General features: G+C 40.5%; 1 pseudogene; it reads right to left on the reverse strand.

Moving 5' to 3' along the window:
* Positions 1-6,305: 6,305 nt before the first annotated feature.
* Positions 6,306-7,449, reverse strand: LOC116560744 (annotated as a pseudogene).
* Positions 7,450-10,960: the final 3,511 nt, after the last annotated feature.

Consider the following 10,960-nt stretch of genomic DNA (forward strand, 5'->3'; position numbering starts at 1 on the left):
AGATGGATCTCAGAGAATGGCAGTGAATTATGTAAACTTAATTGAATGGAAACTCAAATTGCAGCTGCTGTTTCATTTCTGTAGCAAAGCAACATATCCCCTGCTATCTAGTATATAGCTACTGATCTGCATAAAGACTATAAAAAACAGTGTATTTTCAGCTGGGAAGGCCAACAGTACACTTTGTCCTACTTCAGGGATATAGCAGCTCCCCAGCAAAAAGTTATAATCTCTGGTCCAGGAATCTTGATCCCAGTTCCCTTCCACAAGAGAACACGCTCCTCCATTATATTGATTATATAATTCTGATCGGGTCAGGTATGAAGGAAGTAGCACATCGGTAGGACACTTACATGCCAAATGATGAGAAATAAATGTCACAAGAAATTAGTATGCTAGCTTGGTAAAATTTCCAGTTGTTCGGTGGTATGGACCATGCCAAGATATCCCTTTCAATGTGAAGAACAAGTTACTGCATATGACCCATCTGAACCCTAAGAAAAATGAACAATACACTGATAGGTATCTTTGGAATTTGTGTGCGGTACACTGACACATTTATTAATGGTCAATAACTCTGAGTGAAGCTCAGAACAAGGGAATGATTTGCAACAGGTCCAGCTGCTGTGCAAGCTGCTCTGCCCCTTGGACCATATGACATAGCAAATCCAGTGATGCTCAAAGTGTCAATGACAGATAGACAAGTTACTTGGAGCTTTCATCAGGCCCCTAAAAGTGACACAAAACAAAGTACTTGGGATCTTGGAGCAAAGCCAGGCTATTCTCTGCAGAAACACTATAGTCTCCTTCTGAGAACAGCTTTTGGTTTGCCACTGAATCACAGTAGAAACTGAACATCTGACCATGGCCTGCCTAGTGACCACATGACCTGAGCTGCCCTTCGTGATCTGGATGGAGTCCTACACATTATACCGTAAAGTCAGGCATCCACGCCAGCACTCCATCATCAGATGGAACTGGGCACTGAAGGCATAAGTAAGTTGCATGAAAAAGTTGCCTGGATGCCCATGGCTCCTGCTTCAGAGCAGTGTCTTTTCTTTCTCAACGTGTGTATCTGATTTCTCAGTCCTGTGTATCTGATTCATAGGGATCAGATACACAGAATTCATAGGGATATCCCTATGCTCAGTTGCCTGAGGAAGGAATATTCATGAACTAGTCCAAGAGGGATGACTGCTACACTACAGTCCTCCACTGAGAAGGTCCTGAAGGGGAGTGAGGGAAGAAAATTCTTCCAATGGGCACAAATTCAGGGTTCATACCTGGGTGTCCATTTAGTTAGAAAGGAGAGATGACCAAAAGCCTGGGTGCATGGCAACTCAAGCTGCGGCTAATGTTTTTGGCTGGATGGTCAAATGGGCATAGGTTTTGGAGATATTTGCGTGTGGATGCTCACCAAAGAATGACTTCACTATATTAACTATAGAAGGATTATAATAATCAAGAAAGAGAATGATTCCTTTGGTGCATGTCAGTCAGCCTTAGGCCTCATGTAATCAGCTGATGAAGAAAGTGGTCGTGTTGGTAGGACGGAGGTTATATACATGTATTTCCACTTACTGAGCCAAGTATGACCATAGCCACTAATGAGTGCCCAATCAGTCATCCAATGAGATCACATTGATATGTCGCCATTCCCTAAGGGTATCAGCAGGCTCCATGGGGGAAGGTTGATGGCAATGGGCTGCTTCGATTATGGAAGGCATTCATTTTTACTGGAATAGACACACTGCATATGAATTTGCCTTAGATTTTCTTAGTGTTTCTGTCAAAACTACGGTCTATGAATTTATAGACTTCCTTGTTATTCTTTTCCTTTTCTTCTTTGTGGTACACTAACTTTGCTATAGCTTCTGGCTCTGATGGAGCAATCAGCCTTCTAATAATAGCTTACAACCAAAATTTTCTTTGTTTATGAGAGCTTCCTTAGTCATGAACCTTCCCATATTCTGTTATATATAAAGTCAGTTCCTTTGGAATGACCTTCAGAGCATTCTGTTCTTAAGCCTCACCTCTTGTCTGTACAAAACTCTGAGCCAGTGCTCCAGCTGGGGCTCTGGAGCAGTAGGTCATTTTTTCTGGAATAATCCCTTGCATTAGCAGTCCCTAACCTTTTGGCCACCAGGGATCGGTTTTGTGGAAAACAATTTTTCCACCGATGGTATGGGGGAGGTTTTGGGATGAAACTGTTCTACCTCGGAGCATAATGCATTAGTTAGATTCTCATAAGGAGCGTGCAACCTAGATCCCCCGTGCAGTTCACAGTAGGGTTCGAGCTCCTATGAGAATCTAATGCTACTGCAGATCTGACAGGAGGCGGGGCTCAGACAGTAATGCTGACTCACCCACTGATCACTTCCTGCTGTACAGTCTGGCTCCTAACAGACCACAGACTGGTGCTGGTTCCTAGGGACCCCTGCCTTGCATTTTGAGCAGTTTGCCAGATAGGGTTGGTCATTATTGGTCTTTTTGGCCTGCCTCTCCTGGTCTGCAGCCTCCATCCAATAAGTGAGCTGGGGTGAAGATGATTGGAACCTCAGTATTCTCAGCCTGCTGTTCTTGGGCTGGAGCCTATGTCCTGAGAGTGGGAGCTGCTGAGCGATCCCTGACCCTTTGCACCCATCTGGAATTTACCTTGGCCAGTGCAGAGCTATGGGAGATGACAAATGCTGCTGGATTGTCCGTCCTGGGGAGGGACAGCACAACCCTTGCACTGAGGGGTGGGGGATCTCTGTGTTTTGGGCCACACTCACCTAAAGTGGCATTTTCATCACCTTAAGTATGGAGGGGACAGGAATGGGCACGTCATGGCTCAAATGCCAAAGACTCTTGCTGTTCTTGCCACAGTTTAATAGATTTTCTTGAATAAATGTTTCTTCGTTTTTAATGTATATACTTTGGACAATTTCTCAAGACTTGACTTTTTAAAAAGTAATTTTTGCCAAATATGGCTGTTGGACTGTGGAGCTGAACCACAAACCTCCTCACACTGCCTTCTGCACATATATTTCCAGGTGAGCTTGCTTTTGATTGTCCTCCAGATATTGTCTATTTGGTAGGCAGAGGCCCGACTTTGTTACTACCTTTATTTGGAGGTTAAGTGTGGTTTCATGAAATGTGGATGTATGCCAAATCGAAAAGAGGCTGATCATGGTCACTTTGCATTGTGTCACTTTGGGTCAACTGAACTACAGTTCCCAGAATTCTCTTTCTGGTATGTTTCTGGTTAGGATGGCCACATGAGATTCTTTTGGGATTATCTGGAGGGCAGAAGTACAGCAACAGCCATTTTTACTCACACACTGTTGCTTATTTGCTGGTTCACTTTATTGTTGTGAGGCAGCAGCCAGGCCTGCAACTGTTCCACATTTCTCTGGAAGCATTCAGTTTTTCTGACTTCTGGGCAAATGTGTGCATTGAATAAATATCCCAGCTTCTTTTAGACATTCATTCCACCAAGTTCAGAGGCTTGTGTTTGTAGGTTCCAGCGTTCTCTTGCTGTGTCTTACTTCACATCCATTTTCACATCCTGATTGTCTGATCTATGGAATTTGAGCTCCAGCATCAGACTTACAGGAAAGGGGTCCCGACCCAGACCCCCGGAGAAGGTTCTCAGGTCTCATGCAAGAAAGAATTCAGTTCAATTTCACAGTGCAAAGTGAAGGCAAGTTTATTATGAAAGGAAAAAGAAATAAAAGAATGGCTACTCCATTTGCAGAGCAGTGGTAAGTGTTGCCTGATTGGCATAACTATAGCTATTTCTTGATTATATGCTAATGGGGGGATGAATTATTGATGAGTTTTCTCAGGAAAGGAGTAGAGATTTCCCAGAACTGAGGGTCCCTCTGCTTTTTAGACTATGTAGCATAACTTCCTGACATTGCCATGGCATTTGTAAACTGTCATAGCACTGGTGGGAGTGTCTTTTAGCATGCTATGCATTATAATTAGAGTTTAATGAGCAGTGAGGACAACCAGAGGTCACTTTCATTACCACCTTGGCTTTGGTGGGTTTCGGCTGGCTTCTTTACTGCAAACTGTTTCATCAGCAAGGTTTTTATGAGCTGTGTCTTGTGCCAACCTCCTGTCTCATCCTGTGACTAAGAATGCCTAACCCCTGGGAATGCAGCCCACTAAGTCTCAGCCTTATTTTACCTAACTCCTATTCAAGATGGAGTCCCTCTGGCTCCAACGCCCCTGACAAGACATGAAGGCGACCATTTACAGACACTACTAAGCCTGCCTCCACTCTTCTGGGAAGTCAATATCTGTTATAAATTATTATATATGTGTATATCTCTTAGTGCTTCTGCTTCTTCCACTAAACCTCAATGAAACAAACATCAACAAATCTTTTCTGCTTGTTTTTTTCCATTGAAGGACTTTCTAAACATAACTCTGAAGCAAAATTATACAAAAACAACAAACAAAAACGCTTTTGGGGCAAGGCTGGAGAAGGACAAAGAGGTTGGTGTATATAGAGAATCTCTGTGTCTATATTGCAGAGGGACCTTGAAGAAATTTGAGTCAGAAAATTATAAAAACAAGATCCCCCTTCTGTGTCACACTCTCCTTTTCAAAGGTATGACCTTGGGGAGACTAAAAACATTCTTTTACTGGGACACAGGAGAGCATCAGGGAGCTAAGATGGTGTCTCTGGACCTCCGCGAAAATCCATCATGAGTAAGAATCTCAGCTTCATCACTTTTAACTTTGAGACCCCAGGGAAAGCTACTTAACCACTCAGTTTCCTTTTAACTTAGAACACTATTCTGATATGATAACGTTTGCGCTAGCTATTATCATTATTATTCCCCACCTTGCCTCAGCGGTTCAGTTCCCTCCATATTGGGGAGTTTGTGATGAGCTGAGGAAGTGTTGCAGGCAGCCCTGCGCAGCTGACTCACACTGTCTGCTTCGGTCCCCACCGTCAGTGTTGCTCAGCTTTCCATGTTATCAGTGTCCCTCTTCCTCGTTTCTGTCGTCTCCAGATCTTGTCCTGTTTTTTGGGGGTCTTCTGAAGTTGGCTCCACACCAAACTGTTTACTGTGAGCCATCATGATGCTTTCTCCAAGAGGAAGTCGCGTTTCCCTAAGTTGTAACATTTCTGTTCCTCTGAGAAGATTGAACCTTAGGGTCCCTCAAGAACTCTGCTTTTATAGGTTGATTGCTCCCTCTGCTAGAAAGATAAATAATACAAGCAAGAGCTAGGGGCTGAGATCTCACTGGTTGCCTGGCACTGGGCTGAGATCTGTACCCACATGACCTTGTTTCAATTCCACACTCTATGAGTTCTATCTTAGAGCAGAAAACTTGCTTAGAGGAAGTGGCTTCCCTATCATTCGGCTGGCCTGCTGGCATTGGACCCAGCTAATCTGGCTCTGGAAAATGTGCATTTTATTACTATTCTATAAGCATAGCTGATTTGGGCTCTATTAATATTGGAGAGGAAATCTTTCCTACCCATTAATAAACATATATATTCTACGGCGTGGCCTTCTCAAAGAAACTTAAACTCACATATTCAGAGGAAGGTAGCTACATCTTAGAATTGTGAGGAGTCGAGAAAATATTTTAATGTAAGCAATCTAGCTTAGTGTCTGACATGTAATAAGTTCTGAATAAATGCTATTTACTTTACCTTCTACATCCTTGCAGTGCCCTTCCACTTCCACCTAATTGTGGGAACATTTCCTATAGCCCTACAGCATGCTTCTGAAGAACTAAAGATGTTTTAATCCTGTTTTACCATCATACTTTGAGTTCCCATTTTCAGTTCAGAAGTCTCTGATTCAGTTTCCTTCCCATCATAAGACCTACAGGCCTTTAATGCAAGTCAGATCCTTGAGGACTTGCTTTGATATTTCAGTGATAACAAGGCAGGGACAAGATCCTTTTGCTCTTATTCCTAATTCCCTAGTTACTAGATTTAGCAGTGTTAGCACTAGCTCATGTCTGCAAATCTCTTTGCAAGTCCAGATTTGCTCCTGTACAAAGGAGGTGGTTCAGAATGCCAGTCATTTAGATTAGTGTGAAATTTAGTGTTATGTGGATTAGTCAATAGAAAATATGAATCAGCATGTTTGCTATCAGATCAAAATTACTTGCAACATATATTTATCATTGAGAGGTTTTGCCTTTATTTTCAGTGCTGGGAAAATGCCTGGATATTTAAATATTCTATGTCTTTCCCAGTTTAAACTGCCTGTACAAATTAAAGAGGCTGGACCCAGTGATCTCTAAGGTTTATTTATCTTCTTTTCAATTTTTTTTTACACATTAATTTATTTATTGAAAGCCTCCTCTCTGCCCTTGCAGTCTCTAGGCCACTTTTCCCACTTGCAGATTTTGTGCACAAGCCCCAGAAAGATAGCTGGGGGCAGGGGCACTGCGTACTGTTCAATGAGACCCATAATGTGGTTGTAACTGTCTTCCTCATACTGCCAGAACACGGCCGGCAGATCCAGCTCCTCTTATAATGCCTTCACTCGGGCCACCTTCGCAGCCTCCTTCTGCCCATAAATTTCCTTCAGGATCTGGCGCTGTTACGGAGTGGACCGTTGCAGACACTGTACCACCAGCCAGCTGCATTTGTTGTCCTGGATGTCAGTGCCAACTTTGCCTGTCACACTGGGGTCCACAAAGAGGTCAAGGTAATCATCCTGAATCTGAAAGAACTCTCCCACCTCCAGCAGGATCTTCTTGGCATTGGCATGCTCCTTCTCGCCATCAGTTCCCTCCATGTACATGGCTGCAGCCACAGGAAGGTAGAAGGAGTAGAAAGCCGTCTTGTACTTGACAATAGATTTGTACCTCTTTTCAGTGAGTCTGCTGAGATCCACATTGCCCTGGGGGGCGCTGTGATGAGGTCCAGGGTCTGTCCAGTCTCAGTCTGATAGGAACTCTGTAGGAAGAGCTCGATCAGGTTCAGGTAATAGGGCTGCTCCCAGCAGTAGAGCTTCAGCAGGCGGTAGATACATGCTTCCAGAAGGATAGTATCATTAATGGCATCCAAACCCACGCCTGACTTCTGATACCAGCAGATCTGTCCCGGCGGGTGAGGGATGAATCAATGATGTCATCTGCCACCAGGAAGAAAGCTTGCAGCAGTTCCACACACCAGCCCACAGTCAGGGCCCGCTGGAGACTATCAGCATCCTGTTTCCTCAGCTCCACCAGCTCCCGGAATGCTACTAGCACCGTCAAACTCCGGTGATACTTGCCTCCAATGGCTTTGTACTCCAGGACCTCCTTGAGCTGGGCAATAGTATCTCCTGTCTCTGGGTGCCCCATCTCATCTTCAGTCAGCACCCTAACAATCTGGGAGAAGTGCTGAATGAAATCATGCTTTTCTTGGACATAAGCATCTGATTTCTGGTCTCCATTCATTCTGAGGGAGGAGCAAAGGGCTCTGTTCCTGGATGCAGGTTCCCGCTCCAGGTTTATTTATCTTAAATTCAATTGTTTTCATACTTCATATCTTGTTCTTATTTACCAAAGAATAACTTTGGAACCTTGCTTGGTGTCTGTCATTAAGATTCAAAAATAGGTACCGGGGTTTTTATTAACTCTAGCTTGAAAACTATAATTAATAGTATACAAATTGAATTTGTGGTACTTTTAGTGTCATTTTACCATACTTTTATTGCAAGGAAATTGTTTTTTTAAGTCTTGGTTTATCAATGTTTACTTTTAAAAACAGCTCAAATATAAAAGAGCTCTTATACATAGATCTTGATAGAAAGGTTTAATGGTCAAAAATTTGAAATGTGATGAAAAACATTTCATAACTATAGATTTCACAGATGTACTTCAAATTGTGACATAACTTTTAATTAAAAATATCACCGTTTTATATATAATTCTGAACATTTCTGAATAACTCAAGTTAACTAGGCATAATACACCTTAACAAGAATGTTCTCAATTTGTCCCTCCTTCTGTGGGAGGAAAGTTGGCCTACTTGAAGTTGGAAATCAATGACTCTAATCCAGGTCTTCTTTATAAAAAGAGAATATAGTTTAAATAACTCGGGGATCATCTTATCAAAGGGGATTAGAAGGTGTACTAGAGGAATTATGATTTGTCTGGAGAATCAAATGGCTCACAATGGTTATTACCTTGCTTAAGTACATAGTACAATAGACTGATTACAGCTTCCTGCTTACCAGGATTAAATACTATAATTTCTAAAATGTTCCTCAGGTATTTTAAATAATTGTTCACCTGTTTTTGTTTTTTTTTTTTTGGTTTTGCTTGTTGGCATTTTGTGTTGTAATTAGTGTGCAGAGAAAGTCTGCATGTGTCTATTGTTTGAGCCCCTACACCTGTTTTACCGTCTGTCTCTTTCAGCAGATTACATTAAGGGCAATGCAAAATACTTTGATTTTTCAATTCAAATCAGTCATCTTGGTAATATGGCATTGTTCAGCTAACTAATAAATTATTCTGCATCTCAAAACATGTGGCCTGAAAGACAAGAAAGTTCCAAGAGCACTCATGAAAAGGAGCACACCCTTGTAGCAGCAAGATTTTTATTGCATTCTGCTCACATGGATTCCAATATGTAGTATTGTATTCGACTGGTATACTTTTACAAAACAAATGAAATCAAAAAATTTTAATTTATGTATTTCAAGGAAGCCCAGTAAACTTTACTTATATTGAAAAGGTAGGCTGGGCACGGTAACTCATGTCTGTAATCCCAGCACTTTGGGAGGCCAAGGAGGGCGGATCACCTGAGGTCAGGGAGTTCGTGACGAGCCTGACGAGGAAACCTTGTCTCTACTAAAAATACAAAAATTGGCAAGGTGTGGTGGTGCGTGCCTGAATTCTCAGCTACTCAGGAGGCTGAGGCAGGAGATTTGCTTGAACGTGAGAGATGGAGGTTGCTGTGAGCTGAAATCATATCACTGCATGCCAGCCTAGGAGACAGACTGAGACTCCATCTCAAAAAAAAAAAAGGTAAAAATCTGATAAGGACCTCCATCTCTCACCATTTGCTTTAGACCATAAGAACAGTGTACCCTTCAAAGGCTATTTATTTCCCTCCCAGGACATGGGGCCTAATGTTCTGAGGCACATTTATCATGCAACAGCATGATTTATATGTCTACATATTAGAATTCTCTTGCTTCAAAGATGAAACAACAACTGAATACAAAGTTATATATTTGGGATGGGAGTGGATATAGATATAAACAGCAAAACTCTTAATATCAATTATTATATAACTTAAACATAGCTAGCAAGAAACAGACTAGAGTAGAAAAACAAACAAAAAAAATTTAAAAGCCTTTAAGTCATTTTGCTTATTTAAATTTCTTATGCCAGCTATAAGTCTCTTTATAAATCAGCATTTTCTAATCTCATTCTTGATGCAATGCTGGCGCTAACTGTGCTGAATAATAATTTTTTTCCTCAGGTACAGAGGAATGAAGAAGGAATAAACAGACCTTCTAGATAATTGCATCAGCCTTCCCCGCTATTCCAATGCCATGCTAACATTTCAAGTAATGTCGCTTTTGTCTTGCTGAGAAAAAATCATTTCATGATTTATTATACTGGATTAAAGGCTATGCACACTCTGGAGTTGGAACATGACCGAAGGGCAAGCAAGCATAAAGGATATCAGAAAGATCTGGTGTGTTTAAATTTTTCTAAATTTCTCAAGTAAACTTTTTAGAAAATAGAAGGTAAAATGGTTACATAAGTTATTTAAACTGTAGATGATGGCACCTTTATCCCTATATTCTAGAATTAAGGTAAGAAATTATTCCTGCAGAAAACTTCCTCTTTTTGAGATTTCTGTTTTATCAGATTACCATTTGCCAAAGTGAATTTTATAATATGTGACTTTTTTCAATATCATTAATTGTCGTTGAGGTTGAGAACCTGAGTTTTTGCTGAAATTGTTCCAATGCACAAAAAATGCCATAAAATTGAGCCTACCGTGGGGTTTTTTTTTTTGGAGGGGGATAGTTCCTAAACTTGTAGAAAATCAAAGTTTATTCTAGTTGTTGTATGTTCTGCATATCTGAAATACGAGATGGGCTTCAGTCAGTCTGAAAGTGATGATATTTGATTTCTCATTTCTTACTGTGGTCTCTCTCCAGATAAGTAAGTTAGCTCTTTCATCTACTTGTTCCTCAATTAATGGCCTTCTTGATTAAATAAGATGACAAGGTTTCTCCTTAATGTGAACTTTAAATTACACAGAGCAAAAAAAATGATTTGTATTAATCTTTAACACCTCCCATGGAGACTTGAATTCTTCACTATACACTCCAATAAATGGAATATTTGAATATTTAAAGGTTCCAGCAGAAAGTTCCAGCCAGCTGTACTGTTCTAATAACAAGGTCTATCAACTTTTTTTAACTGAGAAATTTTATAATATTTTGTAAAGAGAAAGAGGAAATCTGCTTAGCCAGCCAATTACCTGCTTACTTAAGGCAGATTTTTTATCCTAGAGGTCCCATTATCTAAAGCAGATTATTTATCCTTGGAGATTCTATTGTCTTCTACTGACGTTCATTTCTATTTATCATTTATAAACTTTGTTTATTGAAACATAATTTAAAAATAAAAAAGATATGCCATCATTATCACCAACAAAATTATGTGGATGATAGAAATCTTACTGTTTTCTCAAACTTAATGTATTTTCAAAATACACTTTTCAAAACAGAAACTTGATTCTCTTACAAGTTGAGAGAGGATGAATCAATGGTTTATTTAATTAATGAGAAAAACAATAGGAGTGTAAAACTGATTCAAAAATTTTAGATAAGACAGAAGTATTTGTAGTCACTGAAAGACATAATATTGATATAAGATTGTTAAATTAAAAAGAACTGACTAGTACTTTTCAAGTATTTCTGGGTGTAGTTTTTGACTGACAGAATAAAATTCAGATTCACCGAAGGCCATAGAGGAT

This window comes from Sapajus apella, unplaced genomic scaffold, assembly GCF_009761245.1.
Source record: "Sapajus apella isolate SASKATOON/1434 unplaced genomic scaffold, GSC_monkey_1.0 scaffold27, whole genome shotgun sequence".
In the NCBI taxonomy this organism is placed as follows: Eukaryota; Metazoa; Chordata; class Mammalia; order Primates; family Cebidae; genus Sapajus; species Sapajus apella.